The sequence below is a fragment of the Pleurodeles waltl genome, chromosome 10, assembly GCF_031143425.1.
Source record: "Pleurodeles waltl isolate 20211129_DDA chromosome 10, aPleWal1.hap1.20221129, whole genome shotgun sequence".
NCBI lineage: Eukaryota > Metazoa > Chordata > Amphibia > Caudata > Salamandridae > Pleurodeles > Pleurodeles waltl.
Genome location: NC_090449.1, coordinates 624260638 through 624274544, shown reverse-complemented (window position 1 = coordinate 624274544; position 13907 = coordinate 624260638).

Below are 13907 nucleotides of genomic sequence, written 5' to 3'. Positions count from 1 at the left end.
TGCCCTGTAGTGGTGGACACACCGCTGATTGACGTGTCCTGGGGACAGAGGCATGGGCCCGCTGGGTGGGAGCTGTGCTGGTGTTCCCAGAGGGGGTTAGGTCTGGTGTAGCCTGTGGCTGTCTGTGGGGAACCGACTGTCCCGAGGTCCCCGATGGGCCGGGCTGGTCATCAGGGTCCAGGGAGACAGAGCTGCTGTCATCACTGGGGGCCTCTTCTGGGGGTGGGATGGACATCTCTGGACCCTCCGTGGCGGTGTGGTGGCGTTCGGGTCCTGCAGGGGTATAAGAGTATGGTTATTGCTTCTGTGTGTGGCATTTCGTGTTATGGGTGGGTGGCCGTGTACCCCAGTGCTGGCATTCCCTTGAGGGGGCTTTTGTGACGGTGGCTTGTGGGGGTGATGGGTGTGTGCAGTGGGCATGCTTTGGGGATGGGTGTCCATGCTTTGGGGATGCACGCAGGGCTAGGTTTTGGGATGGGTGGGATGTGATGGTGAGCCATTTTCAAGGAGATGGTGTGATGGGGGTGGGGGTGAGGGTGGGGGTATGATTTGGCATGCAGGTGGGGTGGGGGGAATGGAGTAGTGAAGATTTGACTTACCAGAGTCCATTCCTCCGCCTACTCCTGCGAGGCCCTCAGGATGCAGGATGTGCAAGACTTCCTCCTCCCATGCTGTGAATTCTGGGGGAGTAGGTGGGGGTCCGCCGCCAGTCTTCTGCACCGCAATGTTGTGCCTTGATACCATGGAACGCACCTTCCCCCGTAGGTCGTTCCACCGCTTCCTGATGTCGTCCCGATTGCGTGGATGCTGTCCCACAGCGTTGACCCTGTCCACTATTCTGCTCCATAGCTCCATCTTCCTGGCAATGGTGGTGTGCTGCACCTGTGCCCCGAAGAGCTGGGGCTCTACACAAACTATTTCCTCCACCATGACCCTGAGTTCTGCGTCAGAGAACCTGGGGTGTCTTTGGGGTGCCATGGGGTGGTGTGGATGAGGTGAGGGGTGGTGTATGTGTTGTAGAGTGTGGTGAGTGTGGTGGTGTATGGTGTTTTGTGCGTGGAAATTGTGTGGGTAATGTTGTGATTTGCCTCTGTGTGATGGTGTACTCTATGCTGTGCTCTCTCTCTCTGTCCTTCACTCGCAATTGTGGTCGTAAGGGTTGGTGGGTGATGTGGGTGTGTGTTTTATATTTAATTGGGTGTGTGGGAGTGGTGTGTGTATGTGTCTCAGGTGTGTGTATTTTGAATTATCCAATGTGGTTGTGTTTTGTAAAGGTGTGTGTATTTTGACCGCGGCGGTGTGTACCGCCAATGGAATACCGCGGTTGAAAGACCGCTGCAGGGATTTGTGGGTCGGAATGGTATGGGCGTATTTCTGTTGGCGTGACGGTGGAGGTTTGGTCATCGCCAGTTTCCCACTGACCTTTGGTGTGGCGGACTTTTGTGGATGTCGGGTTTTTGGCGGTTTGCCAGTTGCGGGTCAGAATGACCGTGGCGGTTTACCGCGGCGGTGTTATGGCGGCCTTCTGGCCGGCGGTAAGTGACTTTTACCGCCGAGGTCAGAATGACCCCCTATGTGTGCACCGTATTTAAAATACGGTGCACGATGGCGGTAGTTAGGGGACTAGCATCAACATTTTTTACGCTAGTCAAGCACTTTGATGGATTAGCATCAAAATGTTTTACGCTAATCCTGCAAAGTACCCAGAGGCCCATTGTAACCAATAAAAACCTCCTTTTAACACCTGCTCTGAGCAAGCATTAAAAGCGCCGAAAGAAATGATGCAAGGAAATCTCTCAGATTTCCTTGCGCCTTTTTTTGGCCCCCCTAATGGCGCAGGCATGATGTAGCTCAAAGGGTTACAAAGTGGCACAATGCATGTATTGCACCACTTTGTAAATATGACGCCCCATTTTTGGCTTTCTAATGCCACATTAACGTAAAAAAATGACGCTAATGTGGCATCGGAATGGAGCTGGGGGCTCTTAAACATGCCCCATAGTTTACTAATAATAATTGTAACTTCAGCTCTGTGAATCTGGCCCTGGTTCAGTTGGCTTCCAGCTCCCTGTTGATCCTGCTGCTGTGCACTAAATGCTCTGGGGTAAGAAACTGAGGGGCATATTTATACTCTGTTTGTGCCGGAATTGCGTTGTTTTTTTTGACGCAATTCCGACGCAAAACTAACTCCATATTTATACTTTGGCGTTAGACGCCTCTAGCGCCAAAGTCCATGGAGTTTGCATAATTTTTTAGCGTGGACACCTACTTTGCGTTAATGAGATGCAAGGTAGGCGTTCCCGTCTAAAAAATTTACTCCGAGGCATGTGTGCCGTATTTACACTCCCGGGCAAAATTCACGCCCGGGAGTGGGCGGGTCAAAAAAAATGATGTCCGGCCGCTTTTGCGCCGTTTTTTAGCGCCTGGAAAAGGCAGGCGTTAAGGGACCTGTGGGCTCTGAAGGAGCCCAGAGGTGCCCTCCCATGCCCCCGGGGACACCCCCTGTCACCCTTGCCCACCCAAGGAGGACACCCAAGGCTGGAGGGACCCATCCCAGGGACATTAAGGTAAGTTCAGGTAAGTCATTTTTTAAATTTTTTTTTGTGGCATAGGGGGGCCTGATTTGTGCCCCCCTACATGCCACTATGCCCAATGACCATGCCCAGGGGACAGAAGTCCCCTGGGCATGGCCCATTGGGCAAGGGGGCATGACTCCTGTCTTTGCTAAGACAGGAGTAATTTCTATGGGGGTTGGGAGTCGTAAAAAATGGGGCAAATCGGGTTGAGGTGAAAAATTTGCCTCAGCCAAAGGGACAATTTTCCTTGCTTGCAGCGGGTCCACAGCATCCTTTCTACGCAACTGGTCATGCTCCATGTATTTTTACTGAAATGATGACTCATCAGCCTCGCACTCTGAATGAAACCTCACTATTGTGGCGCTAACCACAAAAGTGAGCTGAGCAATTTATCACTCGTCTTTAAACTGAATCAGCTGCGTGGAGCCTGGGGAAATCAAAAGCGAGGTAAAACATAACACTTGAAAACATAAGTAAGCAGCCTGTCACACGACAAAGTGTCAAAGGGAATTTAAAAAGGGCACACAATTATGGAACAAAAATGTATATAAAATATATTTGCAAATAGCCGCATATTCTTTGGGGCCGAAGTCTAATAGTTTCCATGTTTGGGATCCAGGCCATAAATCATGCAAACCACTGCTATGTGGAGAGGTACATGAGGAAAGCAAAGCATGGCTCGGTCATTCCCCGCATAGGGTGAGATAGGAAATCAGTCTTAAAGGCTGCGTGTTGCTTTAGCTCAGTCAGAAGCACGTTTCATAGCCTCCCATTGTTACTCACAGATTAATAATAATTTCCCACGGGAAACATTACTGACACTATTTTATCAAATCATGCAGCCCTTCATTCCAAGCCAAGGATGTCTGACAAATGTGTTTTGATGAAAATAGGCGCGTTGTAATAAAACCATCAGCGGGCCGAGTGTCGGTTAAAATAGATTTTTGTCTCACGTTTACAGTCCAGTATGCCCTGTTTTAAACTCCATCCTTCCGAAGACAATTAAATACGTTAAACTTTGTTTTGAATTATTTATATTGCAGGTATGCGCAGGATTACATTCAACTCAACTCAACATCCGTGCAAAAAGACATGCACATTATTAGGCAAAATAATACCAAATATGTATTGGGTCAATATTTAGGGGAAAGCAAACTCACAATCATGACAAAGTGTGTGTACAAATTGATCCACATCTTGCAAACTTCCAAAAATTTTACCTAATGCAGGATACATGTGGGTGACTTCTAAATACATTGTAAAATATACCAGGGCCCAGATTTACTAACGCTTTGCGTCCGCTTTGGGTTACTTCTCTAACATAAGCCGGTACAAAGTGTTATATTGGGTTTAATTATCCAACCCAAATCGGGATTAGAGTTTGATAGTTTCTCAAAGTAACACAAATCTATGTGGGCGCTGCTTTGTATTATTTACCCACATGGGGGCATTCCACTGGTGATACATGGACGTTCCCAAGCAACCACCCATGGGTTTTGGTTGTAAATCCCTATCTACAAGCATTTGTAGAAAGGATTTGTGCCCCAGTCCTAAGGCTCTTGTCACCAGAAAATTTGTGACCATCACTAGAGAGGGGATTTGGCTCCGCCCAAAGATTGGGAGCCAGATATGTATGTTTTGATTGGGCAGATGTTGTGTCCTTGCACCAAAATGTGTTTGCCCTCCACACAGCTGTGGACATTTTATTTATGCGGTTGGCAGAGCTTGAACCTTCAGGGGCATACACAACATTGCAATGCTTTTTGAAGTGCCTTAGAGAACTAGATAATTTATGGTGTTTTTCTCCGGCAGCAGCAGACATGGGAAGGGGGCAGCCATTAACTTACAAGGATGTTTAGGTTTGGCATGATTTTGGCCTCGTATCACTAAGAATGTCATTGCTTCTAGCACTGGTCCATTTCAGACCAACCACAGTCTAAGTGCCAGTGATAGCCACAGCTAATAAGCTGAGCCCCAAAGCCCTGTAACATTCTGGCACCCAGGTATATTCATATGACAACTTGGTATTAGGTGTCGATCTTTCCTTACCTTCTCAAAAAATAGTCCAAATAGTGGCATTTCCTCTTTCAGCATCAAGAGTATCTTTACAAGTCCAGCGAACAGCCCGTATCCACATATTCTTAGAGGGGGCTTTGGGACTGAAGCAATTATTGCAAATTTCCCTTTTAGTAAGAAGCAAAAGATAAAACAGGAGGGACCATTGTGCTACGTCTAACAAAGTCTGTTGCAATGTCTGTCCCAAATAAGACTAGAATGGGATTGGTCACAATAGCACCATCCAATATCACATGGAGACCTCCTTCTTTACAGACAGTGGCCCTCATTACAACTTTGACGGGCGGCGGAGGCCGCCCGCCAAAGTTGCGCCGCAGGAATACCGCACCGCGGTCTGAAGACCGCGGCCGGCATTCTGAGTTTCCCGCTGGGCAGGCGGGCGGCCGCCTTAAGGCCGCCCGCCAGCCCAGCGGGAAACAACCTTCCCACGAGGACGCCGGCTCGGAATCGAGCCGGCGGAGTGGGAAGGTGCGACGGGTGCTACTGCACCCGTCGCGTATTTCACTGTCTGCTATGCAGACAGTGAAATACAAGCGGGGCCCTCTTACGGGGGCCCCTGCAGTGCCCATGCCGTTGGCAGTGCCCATGCCGTTGGCACTGCAGGGGCCCCCAGGGGCCCCGCGACACCCCCTACCGCCATCCTGTTCCTGGCGGGCGAACCGCCAGGAACAGGATGGCGGTAGGGGGTGTCAGAATCCCCAAGGCGGCGCAGCATGCTGCGCCGCCTTGGAGGATTCTGACGGGCAGCGGAAAACCGGCGGGAGACCGCCGGTTTTCCTGCACTGACCGCGGCCAAAGCGCCGCGGTCAGAATGCCCTAAGGGGCACCGCCAGGCTGTCGGCGGTGCTCCCGCCAACCGCGAGCCTGGCGGTCACAGACCGCCAGGCTCGTAATGAGGGCCAGTGTGTCCTGTAAACTACTCCCAGAATCCTCCAATTTCTTGCTTTCCACCCATATACTATGAGAGGATCTGCACATATTTGAACCTTGAGAGGCGTTCCATGTTCTTGCTGAACAATATCTCCCAAGGCGCCAGGCCCTGCACAGTAAAGAGATCTGGTTAACAGGAGATTTTCCCATCTAATAAGTGACTAATCAACAGGATTGCCTCTAGGCATTGAAGGATGGATATGCCCAAATATCTAAATTCTGGCTTTGTGCCTCATTGCTGCCCAGGAAAGTTCCAACACATAATATCTGATTTACCTTTATTGATGGAATATCCGGAGAAGGACCTGAACTCCTCTGCTAATTCCTCTGCTCTAGAAATTGTTGCATCTGCATTTGCCGTATAAACAACCAGATTGTCAGAGTATAAAGTGATCTTAGTGCTGAACCTCTGTGATACGAATGTGTTAGAAATGGGGTATCTAGTTGGCATTCGGTTTGCACCCTTTCCAAGTAGGAACCCTCACTCCAGTCAGGATAAGGGAGATACCCACGCAGATAATCCCGCTCACCCATTGGTAGCTTGGCACGAGCAGTCAGGCTTATCTCAGAAGCAATGTGTAAAGGCATTTGCACATAACACACAGTAATAAATGAAAACACTACAAAAGGACACCACACCAGTTTTAGAAAAATAGCCAATATTTATCTATATAAAACAAGACCAAATACAATAAAAGTCCAAAATACAGTAATAAAAATATGAATTCTGCAAGATTTACTCAAAAATGCAGTTCCTTGAAGTCAATAGCTCCGCCTGAGGCCATCACTGTGTTGTGATCAGCAAAACCAACAGTTCAGGCCGGCCACGGCGTTGCGGGCCAGCTACGGTGTCAGGAAGACCCGCAAACAGTACCTTGGATTTGCAGGGGGCCGTGATCCTTGCGGTGAGCTCCAGAGAGAGCGGTGTAGCTGACGTCGCGGTTTCAGTTCCGGAGTTGTCGGGCCCTTGAGGTCGCCACGCGTTGAATATCGAACTCCAGGCTGATGAAGTCAGGTGCGCCAGCGTGGATGGCGTTGGGGCTGCGGTGCGAAGCGGGACGATGCGATATGCGGTGCCCACAGGTCATGATGCAGGCAGCGGCTTGGTGACGGCATCCAGCGGCCTCAGTGAGACCAGGGCTGCGGTGTGAATCTGGGCGGTGCAACGTGCAGTATCCACAGGTCATGGTGCAGGCAGTGAGGTCGTGGTTGCTGAAGCGCTGTCGTTGGTAGGCCCAAGCAAGTGGTGCGGGACGGGACGGTACTTCGTGACCCTCACGAGCGGTGTCCACAGGCCACGGTGCAGGCAGAATGCCTGGTGACGACACAGGAGTCGATTGTGCTCGCCCCGGTCAACGGAGGCTGCGGTGCAGACGGAACGGTGCTTCATGTACCTTACGAGCGGTGTCCACAGGTCATGGTGCAGGTAGCGGCATCGGTGTCAGCAGGAGCGGCGGCGTCGGGGATGCCAAGGCTGCGGTGTGAGCTGGCGATGCCGGAGTGCGGGGCCCACAAGTCACGGTGCAAGCAGCGGCTCGGTGAAGTAGTCCAATGACGTCGTCGGGGAGACCAGGGCCGTGGTGCGAAGTGGGGCAATGCAACTCCATGTGGCGCCGGCAGGTCATGGTGCAGGCCAGCGGCGTCGTTGGCAGCGTCGCAGTGGTTTCTCCTCTTGAACAGCACAAAACACACAGTTCCCAGTGCTGCAGGTCGAGGAAACTGAAGTCTTTGGTGTCCCTGAGACTTCCAACAGGAGGCAAGCTCTACTCCAAGCCGTTGGAGAATTTTCTCAAGCAGGACATACAGCAAAGTTCACCCTTTGCACTCTTTTCAGGCAGAAGCAGCAACTGCAGGCCAGTCCAGCAAAGCAGCACAGCAAAGGGACAGTACTCCTCCTTCAGCTCTTCTCCTTACAGAGGTTCCTCTTGATTCCAGAAAGATTTTAAAAGTCTAGGGATTTGGGTCTTCTTCTTATACCCAGTTCTGCCAAAGCAAAGTCTCAAGTGTTTGCAAGATCCTTCCTTGTCCAGGCCAGGCCGCAGACACTCACCACGGTTTCGGAGGTGGCATTGTGTAAAGGCAGGCACAGTCCTTTCAGGTGCGAGTGACCACTCCTCCCCTCCCTTCCAGCACAGATGGCTAATCAAGATATTCAGGCTACACCCCAGCTCCCTTTGTGTCACTGTCTAGAGGAGAGGTGTGAACAGACCAACTGTCAAATTGACCACAAACAGGCAGAGTCACAGAATGGATTAAGCAAGAAAATGCCTTCTTTCTAAAAGTGGCATCTTCAAACTAACAATCTAAAAACCAACTTCACTAAAAGATGTATTTTTAAATTGCGAGCTCAGAGACCCTAAACTCCAAATTTGTATCTGCTCTCAAAGAAAATCTGCGCTTTAAGGATATTTAAAGGCAGCCCCCATGTTAACCCATGAGAGGGATAGGCCTTGCATAGTGAAAACCAAATGTGGCAGTATTTCACTGTTAGGACATATAAAACACAATAGTATATGTCCATCCTTAAACGTACACTGTACCCTGCCTATGGGGCTACCTAATGCCTAACTTAGGGGTGCCTTACATGTAGTGAATGGGAAGGTTGAGGCCTGGCAAGTGGGTACACTTGCCAAGTCGAATTGGCAGCTTAAAACTGCACACACAGCCACTGAAGTGGCAGGTCTGACCCATGTTTACAGGGCTACTAATGTGGGTGACACAACCACTGCTGCAGGCCCACTAATAGCATTTGATTTATAGGCCCTGGGCACCTCTAGTGCACTTTACTAAGGACTTGCCAGTAAATCAAATATGCCAATCATGGATAAACCAATCAACAGTACACTTTACACAGAGAGCATATGCACTTTAGCACTGGTTAGCAGTGGTAAAGTGCCCAGAGTCCTAAAGCCAACAAAAACAGGTCAGAAAAAATAGGAGGAAGGAGGTAAAAAGACTGAGGATGACCCTGCAAAAAGGACCATTTCCAACACAACCGCCCACCAGCCTAAAGCCAGGGGAAAACAATAAATACCTTGATGTACTTCCCTGATTGATGCAATAGAACAGAGAACCAGGTCCACAACAGAAGGGGTATGTTCCAGATCTATGCCTTCCTGACTCCAGTTGGATCCCTCTGTCCATACTCTCAGGTCCCACTAAACTAACCCATGGGGAATCTTTCTCCTCATCTGCAGATGCCATCTGTGCAGCACCTAAGCTTACTTTGCTCACAGATATATCCCAGGGGCCAGATAGCATCACCAGGGCCAACACAGTGGTGTTGCTCACTCCACCCCCGGGGTGTGACTCTTGTCCCCCCCCAGGGGAAACTCTATCCACCAGGACCGCAAGCCACAGTGGCCACTGACAGCTGGATGTGAGCCAGGCCCCAGGCCTCTCAAGGCTCTCCAACCACTGTGACTGTGGAGAGTGGGGGCCGGTAGCCCCAGGTGCCTGGCACCCTGTTACCACTCTCCCTTCCACCAGGTCAGGGATGACAGCATGAACCTGGTCATCCCCTCTGGGGCTCTCTACCCCCCCCTAGGAGCGGCACCCCCAGAGTCCAGAATTGGCAGGGTGCTTGTGGAAGCAGTCCTGCACAATTCTCCCACCAGTGCAGGGATGTTAGGTTGTATGTAGGAACGCCGTCTGTCGGAACAATGAGTGCCTGAACAACGAGGTCGGAACAATGACCTTGTTGTTACCACTAATGCCTTTACCACGAATGCCTTAACAACGATGTTTTGTTGTAAAGGCATTCCTGGTAAAGGCATTAGTAATAGTCATCCATTGATCCTGCATGTGTCAACCCGACCCCCCAACCCCGCCCAAAAACCTAAAACCCCCGACCCCTCGCCCCGCCCCAAAACTTAAAAACCCCTGCACCCCCCATCCTGCCTCAAAACCTAAAATCCTCCGACCCCCCACCCCGCCCCAAAACCTAAAACCCCGACCCCCATCCTTCCTCAAAACCTAAAACCCACTGACCCCCCACCCCCACCCTAAAACCTAAAACCCCCCACCCCGCCCCAAAACCTAAAACCCTCCGACCCCCACCCCGCCCCAAAACCTAGAACCCCCTAACCCTCCACCTGCCTCAAAACCCCCCCAAGCCCCCACCCTGCCCCAAAACCTAAACCCCGACCTCCCACCTCAAAACCTAAAATCCCCCGCCCCCCACCCCTGCCAAAAACCTAAAACCCTCCGACCCCCCACCCTGCCCCAAAACCTAAAACCTCCCAACCCCCCCACCCCGCCCCAAAACCTAAAATCCACCGACCCCCCCCCACCCCTGCCCCAAAACCTAAAACCGCCCGACCCCCCCACCACCGCCTCAAAACCTAAAACCCCCGACCCCCCCACCCCGCCCCAAAACCTAAAACCCCCCGCTTCCCCACCACGCCCCAAAACCTAAAACCCTCCGACCCCCCACTCCGCCCCAAAACCTAAAACCCCCAGCCCCCCCACTTACCTGAGTCGTCGCCTCGTCATCCGCGCCGTCCTCCTCAGCCGACTCCCTTGTTTGTGCCTTAACCACGCATGTTCGTTCTTCAGGACATGCGTGGTTAAGGCACAAAACAACGAAGTTGTGGTTAAGGAAAGCGCTGTTCCGCTTTCGTTAACCAGGACTTCGTTGTTTCAGAGTCGACGTAGAGGACGTTTCCCGGGATGTTAACCTGCAACTGCTCTTCCAGCCTGGGGTCTGTACCTTCAGGTTGGACCAGGGCCAGGGGCGAGGCTTCCCTCCCCCTGCCCCCTCTTCTGGGGTCCTGCACCCCCCAACTGGGAGTGGTCTCCCCAGAAGACAACACAGTAGGAGCACTGTTAGCAGTAGCCCCTCCCTCCAGGTCAGGGCGGACACCCTGAACCTGGCCTTTCAATCCAGGGTCTGTACCCTTAGATTGAAGTGCGGTCAGGGGTGAGTCTCTCTCCCCTGCCCCTACTCCCAGGGTTCTGCACCCCCCACTATAGAGAGTACCCCTAGAAGTCACACCAGGGGAGGTGACTGGGCAAACAGCCCCCCCTTCAGATCAGGGTTTACCCCCTGCACCTGATCCTCCAGTCTAGGGTCTGTACCCTCAGAATGGACTACTGCCTGGCAACCCTGGACTTCCTAAGGAATAAACCTACTCCCCATCAGGTCAGAGTTTACCCCCTGAACCTGATCATCCAACCCAGAGTCACCACCCTGCGGTTGAACCATTGCATGGCGCACCAGGACTTCCTAGGGGGCACACCTACCCCCCACAAGGGAAAAACCTTCCCCAAGGGCCACACAAGAGTCTGATTGGCGCAGGTCTCCTGACCTTTGCCCATCTGGCAGAGTCTGGATACCTCCAACCCAGAAATGGTCTCACCAAGGTCATTCCTGGGGTGCTCTGACCTTAGAGCTAACCTAACCCCTGACCCTCCAGGTTCTCCACTGGGGACCGCAACCCTCTGTCTGGACTTCTGCACCCTCTCACTAGGAGTGGTACTGCCAGACACCAGAACTGTTGGGATGCTGGCTACAGCCTCCCCTCCCCAAATTCTCCTGACACTGTGGAGTCTCCCTCAGCAGATGGCCCTACAGCACAGGCTAGGCTCCCCTCCTGGCGTTCCCTCATGGGACCCTCCAGGACCTGGGACTGGATCTCGGGCACCCTGGGCCTCAGCCCAACCCCATTCCCTCTCCTTGGAGACTGGACATGGGATCCCTCACTCATCCCACTACACTGGGACCTACCTGGGACACTACAATCCTTTCCCACCTCACCTGGTTGGGAAATACCTAGACCACTCCCATCAGGAGCACCCCTAAATGCCTCTTCATACTCTCTGGTACTCACCCAGAGGTCTGCCTCCAGTGTAAGTTCCCTGGGGCCAGAGAACTCACACTCCACCTGGTGTCGGCATAGCTCTAGAAAATAAGGACTAGACATATGCTCTCCAGCAACTGCATCACTCAGTCCCTCACATGAATTAATCAAACTACCTTTCACCCAACCATCCAGTGACTCAGCCTTGAAAAAGTACCCCACATCACCCTCCTGAGACTGATGAGACAATACCTGACTGTCCCTGACACTATTCTGGGATGTCTCCACACTCCATAACCAGGACTTCTACCAGGGGGGAACCCCTCTCCCTGTCACTCTCACCTAGAGCCAGTAGAGTGTCCCTCCCATCACTAGGAATATGACTCCCCATACCAGTTCCCCAATCCACCTCAGGGACCCTGTGCATCACTGGAGCTACCTCATGCTCCTGAACCTCCTGGTGTGTGTTAACCCCCTCCTTCAAGTAGGGCACCAAGTCTCTGGGCATGTGCACTTCTTCATCTGCACTGGATACAAGATTTTTGCTGCCACAATCTGAACTGGACTCTGCCCTCATGACTTACAGCCTCAGCTCTTCAAAGCTCAGCTCTTGAGCTGCCAACATTTCTTTTTCTCTTAGCCTCAGCTCTCTCGAGCTGTTCATCCAGCTCTCTCATCCACTGCTCCTGAGCTAGGAGCCATTCCTGTCTCTCTGGTTCCCATTCCTCATCAAAGTAGTCCTCCTCCTCAGAACAATCTGGTATGGCTGCTTCCCAGCGTTTCATCTCATACTGAAACAGGACTGTGTCAAAGACCCACCTTGGGGACCTTCTCTTCACAGCCAGCCCCCTTTCCTTGCAGAAAACCTTTAGCTCCCTCAACGTGTAGTACTCCAGGTGCCAGAAGTTGACTTCCATTCTGGAAAGGCCTTGCAACCAAAAACCAGAGTCCAAAAATATCACAACATCTCTAGGAGGACACCAGAGAACAAAAAGGAAAACACAGTATGTGGCACGTAGTGGTCTGCGATATGGTAGTAGTGTACACCAATCTCTGTAGGTCAAGTGCAAATGCAAGTCCTATCCTCACCGCTGACAACCAATGTTAGAAATTTGTTCTCTAGTTGGCAGTCGGTTTGCACCCTGTCCAAGTAGGAACCCTCACTCTAGTCAGGATAAGGGAGATACCCCCTCAGATAACCCCTGCTTACCCCCTTGGTAGCTTGGCACGTGCAGTCAGGATTATCTCAGAAGCAATGTGTAAAGCATTTGCACATCACACACAGTAATAAATGAAAACACTACAAAAGGACACCAAACCAGTTTTAGAAAAATAGCCAATCTTTATCGATATGAAACAAGACCAAATACGATAAAAATCCAACATACAGTAATAAAAATATGAATTCTGCAAGATTTACTCAAAAATGCAGTTCCTTGAAGTCCAAAGCTCCAACTTGGGCTATCACTGTGTTGTGATGAGCAAAACCAACAGTTCAGGCCGCTCACGGCATTGCAGGCCAGCTACGTTATCGGGAAGACCCGCAAACAGTACCTTGGATTTGCAGGGCGTCGCGATCCTCACTGGGAGCTCCGGAGAGCCGTGTCTCTGACGTCGAGATGTCAGTTCTGGAGTCGGTGGAGTCGTCGGGCCCTTGAGGTCACACGCGTTGCAGATCAAACTCCAGGCTGATGAAGTCAGGTGTGCCGGTATGGATGGCATTGGGGCTGCAGTGCAAAGCGGAATCTTCCCTCCCCCTCTCTTTTTTTGCACATTTCAGATGTTTGTTGGTTTCCTTTTCAGTGCTGCTAGTGGGAAAGACATTCTGCCCCTGGTCCATGAGCCCCAACAGTCCCCTATCTCTCACCCAACTCCTAAGCTTCTCTTGATCTGGCTTAAACTCCTCTTTATAAAGCGAGTAAATGATCCTCCATCTCATCCGCTCTCTCAGTAACTTCTCCCCAGGAGCTGACAACCACTTCTTTAACAGTATTCCTCTCTCTCTCCACTCATTTTCCAGGCCAGCAATGCCTCAATTCTCTGTCCATAATCGAAAAGCCTAGCAGAGTTCCCCAGCCATTTTTCCCAACACTTACCTTTGAGCTCAATTTTATATCTTCTCTGTGCCTTCTCCAATCTTGTGAGGATTTGCCCCTGATCTACCCTGGAGGTCTGTACTCGCAGATGCGCCTTCAACTGGCCTATTTTTCGATCGAGGGAATCCACCTCCTCTCTAGCCTTCTTGTTTTTATAAGCAGCCTGGCTGAGAAGGACCCCCCAAATAAAAGCTTTATAAGTGTCCCACACTATAGCTATGGGGGCAGACTCAGTATTACCCATAAAGAAGGCCTAACTGATCTTTTTTAAAGTCTGCACGATGTCTGTATCCAAGAGGAGTACCCGGTTTGCAGTCCATCTGGAATTCCCTTGTTGAATGGGAAGTTCCATCAGCACTGTCACAGTTGTATGATCAGAAAGGTGCCCCATTAGATGTTTGTTCTCCCTATTTCCTTCCACCACAGCA